Here is a 9,824-nt window from a genome sequence, read left to right as displayed (position 1 = left end):
CATGTTGGTCTCATGAAATGCCAGACATATTGAGCTCCTATTTTTTCCCACTTTTCAGATGAAGGGGCAAGAGGTCAAATAACTTGCCTAAGGTCATGCAGCTAGAGGATTGCTGGGTTAGAATTTGAACTTGGGTGGACTAACTACAAAACACACGTTCTTAACTTCTATGCAGCCCTGCCTCCCACCGTGCCAGCTTTGACCTCGTTGGTGCCGAAGCTCATTGTTTGGTAATCTGAAGGTCTGAAATGTCTGCTCCAGTGCTCTCGGAAAACCTTGTTGGAATTATTCTCTGCTTACGTTTCCACAGCCGTAGGCCACAATGCTTTCATTTACCGCAGATTCCTGATCTATTAAGATTGTTTTATCTGGTTTCCTAGAAACCAAATTGTCCACTCACAAACAGGGCCAGAGACGCTCATTCTGGCCTCCACATTTAAACAAACAAGGCACAAGTCAAGGAGTGTACTTTTTTAAAGAAAAACGAGAGGAATCATAAAATCAGTTTAGATAGAGCGCCATCCTTCCAACCCCAACACCTGTCTCCTTGCATGTTAACGATGCTCCTGAGCTGAGGCAAAATTGGAGAATAACTGCGAAAGCATTCTGAAAAGCTAAAACACACATTACAGTAAACGATGGTCTTGTTATTTATATTGCTACTATTATAAATGACTTTTGAATTTGGTAAAATTTTACGATAAGTAATTTCAAAATTTTTTTTGTTTCAAAACTGGCAACTCATGGTATATATAACTCTGCTGACAAGAATATTAAATAACCATAATAAATTTAAGTGGTAATACTGAGTAATAGAGAGTTTTAAATAACTGAGAATTTCTTTCATAATTGGTGACTAGCAGATTAACAGTATTCAGAGTAGAGTTTCCTAAAATTATATGACTTTCTTCCCAATTTCTAACAAATTCATGTATATTTCTAGTTGTGTGTGTGTGTGTGTATATATATGTATACAACTATATATATATATACAACTATGTATATATCAGGTATATACATATACATGATTTGGAGTCACTCTTCTCACACTCTAATATCACTTGATTTTCTACACAGGGTCAGGGCCCCCAGTATTAGCCACAGAGTCAGTGTGGAGGAGAGGTTGAAAGCCAAGCTTTGGTGTCAGGCAGATGTTCTGTTCTGGCTCATCTGCTTACTGTTAGACATTGGTAGGTAACTTAACCTCTCTGAGCCGCAGTTGTTTCATCTGTAATTTAGTGCCTGTCTCAGAAGGTTTTTGTGAGAATTAAATGAGACTAAACCATGTGAAGCAGTTAGCACAATGCCTGGCCCATGTGTAAGTATCACAGTTTGAGATATTATTACTTTAGGAATATTAAGAAGGAATATTTTCCTTTTGGCTGCACACTTATGGTGGATCCCTTGCTAGCATATTCCATTCAGTGTACCTGGGAAGATAAATTATATTGAAATGGTATGACCTCATATTTCCTTTATAGCCTAACAAGCACATTTCCTCCCAACTTTTTATTTTGGAAAATTCCAAACCTACAAGATAATTGAAAGAATATTACAATGAAGACTCACTTACGTTTGAGAGATTGACCAGTTGTTAACATTTTGCCATGTGTTTGCTTTCTTCATGTCCCCACGTCCCTCTCTGTCCCTCACCAAACCATCTGAAGGTAAATTGCAGATATCATGGTTAAAATTTACCCTCAGATGCATGAACAAGTGTCTCCTAAGAGCACCACGATAATTCTCAAGAAAGTTAACACTGATACAAGAATATTTTCTTATCTTGAGCTCATATTCAACTTTTCAATTCTCCCATGTCTTATGTAGATTTTTCCCTCAGTTGATCCAGAATCCAATCAAAGATCACCCATTGTATTTAGTTGATATGTCTCCATAACCTCTTTTAATCGAGAACAGTCCCTTACCTTTTTTTTTCTTTGTCTTTCATAACATTAACATTTTAAAGAGTTCAGGTCAGTTATTTTATAGATTGTCCCACAATTTAGATTTCTCTGACTGTTTTCTTGTGATTAGATTAAACATTTTTGTCAAGAATACAACATAGGTGATGTTGTGACCTCCTAGTACATCAATTCAGGGAACGTAGAATGTCAGTTTGTCCCATTACTGGCGATGCTGAATATGTTCAGTTGGTTGAGGAGGTGCCTTCCGGATTTCTCCATTGCAGAGTGTCACATGTTTTCATTTGTAATTAATATGTAATCTGTGGGGTGATGCTTTAAAACTGTGTGAATATCCTCTTCCAATAACATTCGCCCAGTGGTTTTATCATCCATGGATGCTATTGTCTAACTTATTTGCTGATTATAAAATGATTGCATATTATTCTTCTATCATTCCTTCTCTATCTATTAGCTGGCATTCTTCTGTTAGAAAAGCCCACCTCTCTTTTTTTATAATAATATTCTGAACACAGGGATTCTTTGTTTTATTAAATATATCATTATAATCCATTGCTATCATTATTCTTTTTGATGCTTGAGTTTTACCAAGAACTACAATCAACCAACCATTACTCCATCGTGCCTGGTTCCTTTTAGTGGTGAGTGTTTTGTCTTAAACGTACTCAAGACTGACGAATACAAATTTATATACGTATATGCCACCTTTAATCCAGCTAAAAGAGGGCATTTTTGAGGTCATTACATTTTGGGGAGTTGGACTTCACACCTTAGATACTTGCTTTGGGCTCTTCTTTTGGTTCTTAACGCTCACTTGTTTTCCCTGCAGTAGACAATGGGCATCAAGCCCATGCCTGATCTTAGAGGACAGTGGGGATAAACGCTCTCCTATTTGGTCCAGTAGTGAAGCTCTTTTCTCCTCTCTCCTTGAGGCTGGCAACACATCTCTCTTTCACTCCTCTCATAGGATCCTCATCACTATTTGTCAATATTATTCTCAGCTAACATTTTTTCTCTGCATGTATAACTGAAAATTTTTATCTTTGGAGGTTATTTGGTTAAAGTTATTCAGTAAGTTTAGATTAAGATCATTGGCTCTTGAGTCTCTAGCGTGTGTTTACGCCGACCATAAAATTTATATGCATTGCTGGACTGCAGCGTCCTGAGTGACCTTGTCCACTTCCAAAAGCTTATGTCTGCTATTTCTCTCATCCATTCTTGGAACTTGTGCGACCTTTTGTTTATAGGAACAAAAGATTAAGTTAAATTTGAGTGTCTTCTAGTCTCATCTATCTATTGCCCAATTCTTACTTTTCTTTGGAGTTTCACCACATGAATTTGTAGACTTGAATCGCTATCAGCGCAGACCCCACAGTCCCACGGAGCACATGGGAGTCTGTCTGAAGATTTAAGGCTGCCCATGTGCTGTTTCGTAAGCCTCTTCTCAGAAATTTGGGGAGAGTTCACTCTGCTTCTGTGAGGTTTTTCTGCTTTCATCTGTCACTGGGCACACAGTCTGATCTCTTCACATCCCTCATTGCACTAATCATTGAGTCTGTTTGGGAGTTTTTGTCTCAGAATAAAGACACACTAGGAAACCCCCAAGCACCTCACCTGACCCAGTGGCCTCCTGAGGCTTGACAACTAAACTTTTCAGGTGGTGTTAATAGAAATGATGTTGTTGTGATCCCTGAATTACAGGTTGAGGACTCTTTCCCTGTGAATCTGGATGCCTTGTCAGGAACACAGTGTGCCCTGGTAAGGTACGAATTTAACAAAGTGCAAGTCCCACAGCATATAGATGAGTCCTTTAAAGCAAGGTCTCCTCTAGATTTTGGGTGAATTACAAGGGAGTTCCACTGTGGACAGTCTGCCCACACTGCCAAGAAAGGCATGAACACATTTTTTTTTTTTTGTAAAGATTGGCACCTGAGCTAACAACTGTTGCCAATCTTCTTCTTTTTTTTTAATCTTCTCTCCAAAGCCCCCCAGTACATAGTTGTGCATTCTAGTTGTGAGTGCCTCTGGTTGTGCTATGTGGGACGCCATCTCAGCATGGCCTGATGAGTGATGCCATGTCCATGCCCAGGATCCGAACCGGCAAAGCCCTGGGCCACTGAAGTGGAGCGTGCAAACTTAACGACTTGGCCACGGGGCTGGCCTCATGAACACACATTATTAACACACAGTCTTATAAAAGGGACTGTGTCTAGATCTGGCTATTGCAAAGAACAAACCAGGAAACACATATCAAGGGGCTATTTGCACAGCAACATACTAGTGAGAATCAGCATGATGTATGAGAAAGAGCAGAGTGGATAAATGAGAGGGTCCCACTTCTAGACTTGTATTCTATGTACAACTTATAATGAACATCAGAGAGAGGACTAATCTGAAAGGACAGATCTAGGTTAGGGATCATTTGTAGATTGCCCACATGGTCAATGGTGGATGGACCCCGGTGGAGTGGTCATAGGCATGATGCCTGACATGGGGGAGGAACTCATTAAATCTATTGAAGGAATGATAGTTGAGAGAATGCCTTAAACTAAGATAAAAGACTGTATTGGGGCCTAATGAGTGATCGACTTTGCCCAGTGATGCTGTAAAGTCAGCCTAGCGGGTGAGGTGGTCACTGGAGACTCATTGGTGCCTTGCTAAAGTTACTTTGCATCTTCCAGCACCCGTAGAGAGGCCTGGGATGTGTGGTTTGTTGAGATAAAGAACTCATACTTGTGTTCTTATGGAAAAAGGCTACAAAATTGTTTTTTAATGAAAGGATGATTACATTTTATTATTTAGAACATAAGAACTTAACATATATTATAAATAAAATGGAACCAAATTGCATGTGCATCCTGTGTGGTTGGTGCGAATCCTACACATGCACAGCGTACTCTGGTTCTCCTGATGAAATTCATTTCTCTGGTAATTAGCCTCTCTTCAATTTCTAAGATGAAGATAAATTAGGCTGCAGTGTTGGCAGTGGGCGCCAATGTGACCGTGAAAGCCTTGATGAGGGAAGGCACTCTGTGGCCTTGGGCTTGTGGTACATTTTTCCCATAATTGGTCCTGTGTTTCGTAGTAGGTAATGTATCTCCCCGAATATGATTACTCTCCTTCTCTTGCTTCAGTGACAAATTTCCATGATTATATACATAACATTTATAATGACAAATACGCTGTTAAGAACCCCTTCTGGCTGATGACAGTAAAGAACAAGTACACTATAATTATAACATAAAGTGAGATTATGGAAATTTCATAATATTGGCTAGAATCCATTTGCAGATATGATGTGCCCGAGTCTTCTCAACCATTTCAAAATAACCTTTCATGTTCTGAGTTGCACCCTGAGAAGATCAAGGCTGTTCCCCTTGAGCAACACGATAGGGGAAGGGTCCATCCAGTCCCACTGCAGACCACTTTCATAGGTGAGGGCTCAGGACTGGAAAATGAAGGCCAGCTTGGCTTTTGCCCTGTTGAGGAGTAAGCTAATCCATCTACCAGAAATTCAGCCTTGTGTGCCCACCCACCAGACTGTACACTCCAAGAAGGCAGAGGCAACAGCTATCTTGTTCATGTCTGTAATTCACTACAATGGCGACACAGTAGCTTCTCCATAAATATTTATTGGATGTAAATCAATGAAGAAATGACTGAACTGAAAGGCCATAGTGAGAGGCTTCCCTGAGTAGATGATAGAGAATGATTGTGGACACTTCTGCCTGCTAGTCACAAATACGGTCCCCTGTCCTGGACCCAGAACTCCCCAGGCCTGTTCTATGTCAAGAAGCTTGGGCCAGCTCTCGGCTGTCGGGCAATAAATCTCCCTGACCTGTCAGCTGACTACAGGGCACAAAGTCTAAGCCTTCTAGGGAAGTGTTGAAAGTTCAAAGGAAGGTGTCATGTTTATAGTGCTGGGACTTCGGGCACCGTGACCACGATGTGAAGAAGATCCTCAAAGCACACCATGTGGGTGGTCACCATTCCACCTTCTTATTTTAGCCACAACCTGTGACCTAACCTCCCCAAGCCCCAGTTTCTTTATTTTTTCCCTAAACATGGGGATTACGCTCTTCTGAGGACTTCCTTCAACAGTTTTTTATTTTTTAAGCAAATCTTTTCTTGAAGTATAACATACTCACAGAAAAGTGTACAAATCATGAGAGTTTAGCTCGATGAATTTTCACAAAGAGGCCTCACCTGAATAACCAACACCTAGATCAATGCAGAGACCCTCACCAGAACCGCGGAAGCCCCACTGTCCCCCACCCATTACTACCTTCTCCAAGAGGAATCAGTATCCTGACTTCTAATCGCACAAGTTCACTTTTCCCATCTGTATGTTATATAAACAGAACCATATAGAGTATACTCTTTTGTGTCTGGCTTCTTCCACTCAATATTAAGTTTGAGATTTATTTGCTGTGAAGAACAAAACTTTGTACAATATCCCATCGTATGAACATAACATTTATTTATCCATTCTACCATCGATGGACACCTGGATCATTTCTACTGGAGATAGCGATGCTACAAAAGTTCTTATACATGTCTCTTGGTGCCCATAGGCTTGTATTTTATTGGGTATATTTCTAGAAGTGAATTGCTGGCTTATAAAATATATCATGTTTAGCTTTAGTGGATACTAGCAAACAGTTTTACAAGTGGTTGTATAAACGTACACTCCCATCTGCAGTGTTTGAGAGTCTGGAGGCTCCACTTAAATACTTAATTCCTCCAGACTTGATTTTAGTCACTTTGGTGGTGTCTAGTGGAAGCTCATTGTGATTTTGAGCTGCAGTTCCCTGATGTCCACTGAGGCGGCGCTCCTTTCCAAATGGTTAGGGGCCATTTGGACATCCTCGTAAAACACTATTCAAGTCTTCTATTCATTTTTTGGGTAAACAGTTGTCCGTCTCTTTTTTTAATTGATTTGTAGAGGTCTTTTCTATATCTTGAATATAGAACAGGCATAAAAACATATTGCAAATATGTTCTCCTACTCTGTAGTTTGCATTTTCTTTTTTTTAACAGTATTTTTGATGAACAGGAGTTCTTTATTTTTATGAACTCCAATTGATCATTTTTCTCCTTTATGATTTGTGCTTTTCGTTTTCTACCTGATAAACTGTTCCCTGTGCCAAGCCTACACAGATATTTTCCGGTTTTCTTCTAGGCGCTTTGTAGTTTTACCTTTCACATTTGCATCTACAATCCATCTGGAATTGATTTTTGCGTATGGTGTAGGGTAGGGTGAAATTAATTTTTCCCATTTAGATACTCAATTAAGCCAACACCATTTACTGAAAGGATTATCTTTTCCTCACTGCACTGCATTGTCACTTTTGTTATAAATCAAGTGACCACATGTGTGATCTATTTCTAGACTCTACTCTGATCTATTTGTCCATTTGTTTAGCCTTGTGTCAGTACACGGTGTCTTAATTACTGTTATTTTATAATAATCCTCAATATACATTAGTGTCAGGGCTCCAGCTTTGTTCTTCTTCAAGAATGCCTTTCCTTTCCTTTTGCATAACCATATAAATTTTAGAATTGCTTTGCCAATTTACACACAGACACACAAACCCAACCTCTGTTGGAATTTTTGTTATGATTATGTTAAATCTATAGATCAGTTTAGGGAGAATTTACATCATTATGGTATTTCAGTACATTAACATGGTGAATATCCCTGCATTTGTTTAGGTCTCTTAATTTGCCTCAGTAATGTTTTATTGTTGATAGTATAGCGGAATTGCACAATATTGTAAGATTTATTCATAGGTATTTTATGTTTTTGATGCTTTTTTTTTTAAGTTAATGGTCTTTTTATTGGGAAAAAAAAAAAAAGACTAGCATTTACAACTTGGAATGGACGTAAATTGTAATCTCTTGAACAGCAATGTTGATGGTTGTGCTGAAGTCCACAGCCACAGCCTACTCTGCTGGCTCCAAGTCATGGTTCAGAAGGTTTTAAAAACAGAGAGTCCAAAGATGCTCCCCTGGAAAAGTTTCTTTTTAAAAATTTGTGTGAACGGTGACAGCCTGACACCCGCTTTGCTCTAGTACAACGCAGACAATGCTAAACCAGCACACACAGGCCTGCCACCAGGGTGTCATTGTCACCATGGGTCGGGGCACATGGAAGTACAAGAGGACCATCCTGCTAGTGGGGCTGTATCTAGACAGTTTAGCCTTCACTCGCTTTTCTGCACAGCATCCTGAGGTAAACCAATTTTAAATGCGTTTGTTTTCAGTAAGCCAGCTATGACGATTTATACTAACAAACTGAACTAGAACCCATTTGAATAGGTTTTGAATTTGTTTTTTCGTTTTTCGTTTTTAACACAAATGCCTGACTGTGCTCAATTGTCAAGCTGCATGCATGAAAAACTGGCCAGCCCAAACAGTGTATTACTCATTAGCAAATGGAACTGCAAGGAGTCCACCAAGTGCTTCCTTATAGTTAAGGTAGTACAAGTATTTATGTCATAAAACGGATGTGTACCTTGATCTTTAGGGGACAGGACCACCAACCAATACATGCAGATTTTTTGTGTGTGTGGACAGAAGGTACTTCTGACATTCAGTTTTGCTATATAGAAACAGAATGAGTAAATGAACTTTTTTTCTTTTTTGCAAGAGGTAAGTAAAAGATGCAATTTGATTCTTCTAAAGGGGGGAAAAGGAGTTGAAAGTAGGTCTTCATTTTGCAGTCATCATCTGTACGAATTCTTCATAGTTGACTTGTCCGTCTCCGTCAATATCTCCGCTTCTCTGATCATTTCATCTACTTCTTCATCTGTTAGTTTTTCTCCTAAGTTTGTCATGACGTGACGTAGTTCTGCCGCACTGATGTAACCGTTGCCATCCTTGTCAAAGACTCGGAATGCCTCACGGATTTCTTCTTCGCTGTCTGTATCTTTCATTTTTCTAGCCATCATAGTCAAAAGTTCTGCGAAGTCAATGGTGCCATTACCGTCAGCGTCCATTTCGTTGATCATGTCCTGCAGCTCGGCTTCTGTTGGGTTCTGACCCAGTGACCTCATGACAGTTCCAAGTTACTTCGTTGTGACGGTGCCATCGCCATCATTGTCAAATAGGGAGAAAGCTTCCTTGAATTCAGCGATCTGTTCTTCTGTCAGCTGATCAGCCATGTGCGAGCGAAGGGAGGAAGAGCACAGAGATCAAGGGTGGCTGCACCAGCGCAGGGGCTGTGACGGCGGGGGTGCCTCCGCTGCTCCTGCTGCTGCTAAGGGGCGGTGTGCGCTGAGCGCTGTGCCCCTGCCGCCGCCGCCTGCACCGCCGCCCGACTGCGAGTAACGGCGCCGCGTCCGCGAGGTTCCCAACACCACTGCCCTGTTTTTGATACTTTTTAAATTGTAACTGTTAAAAAGATTTCAGTTGAAAAATTTGTTGCAAATACATAAAATACAAATAATTTTATATTGACCCTGAGTCCAACATTCATTTATTAATTCAAATAGTTTATCTGTACATTTTTTGGATTTTCTGCATAAGCTGTTATGCCATTTGCCACTAATGATAGCTTGATTACTTCCTTTTCAATCCCTACATTTTTTTTTCATGTCTTATTGCCCTGGCTGGGACCTGCAATATGCCATTGACCATAAGTGGAGACAGTGGGTGTCACTGTTTAATTCCCAGGATCGGGGAGCCTCGACAGAGTTTTTAACCATCTGAGTTAAAACAAGGCCTCTCCTCTTCCCAGGTCAAGAAATCTGGGCTTTTGATAAGCTTTGAGATTGGGCAAGGGAGTCGGGGGTGGGAGGGAGTGCAGAAGGGGAGAATTTCCCTCAGCAGAAGTGAAGAGAAAAAACCCTGTGGAATAAATGGCAGACTCGCCACACCCTTGCTTTGCCCATCTGTAGT

The 9,824-nt window shown here is 40.3% G+C and overlaps 1 pseudogene; it reads right to left on the bottom strand.

Moving 5' to 3' along the window:
* Positions 1 to 7,735: 7,735 nt before the first annotated feature.
* On the bottom strand, positions 7,736 to 9,192 carry LOC103552747 (calmodulin-1-like; annotated as a pseudogene).
* Between the last annotated feature and the right edge of the window lie 632 nt (positions 9,193 to 9,824).

This window comes from Equus przewalskii, chromosome 5 (assembly GCF_037783145.1).
Source record: "Equus przewalskii isolate Varuska chromosome 5, EquPr2, whole genome shotgun sequence".
Classification (NCBI taxonomy): domain Eukaryota; kingdom Metazoa; phylum Chordata; class Mammalia; order Perissodactyla; family Equidae; genus Equus; species Equus przewalskii.
The sequence above is the reverse complement of the archived record's forward strand: the minus strand, read 5'-3'. Positions and strand labels throughout refer to the sequence as shown.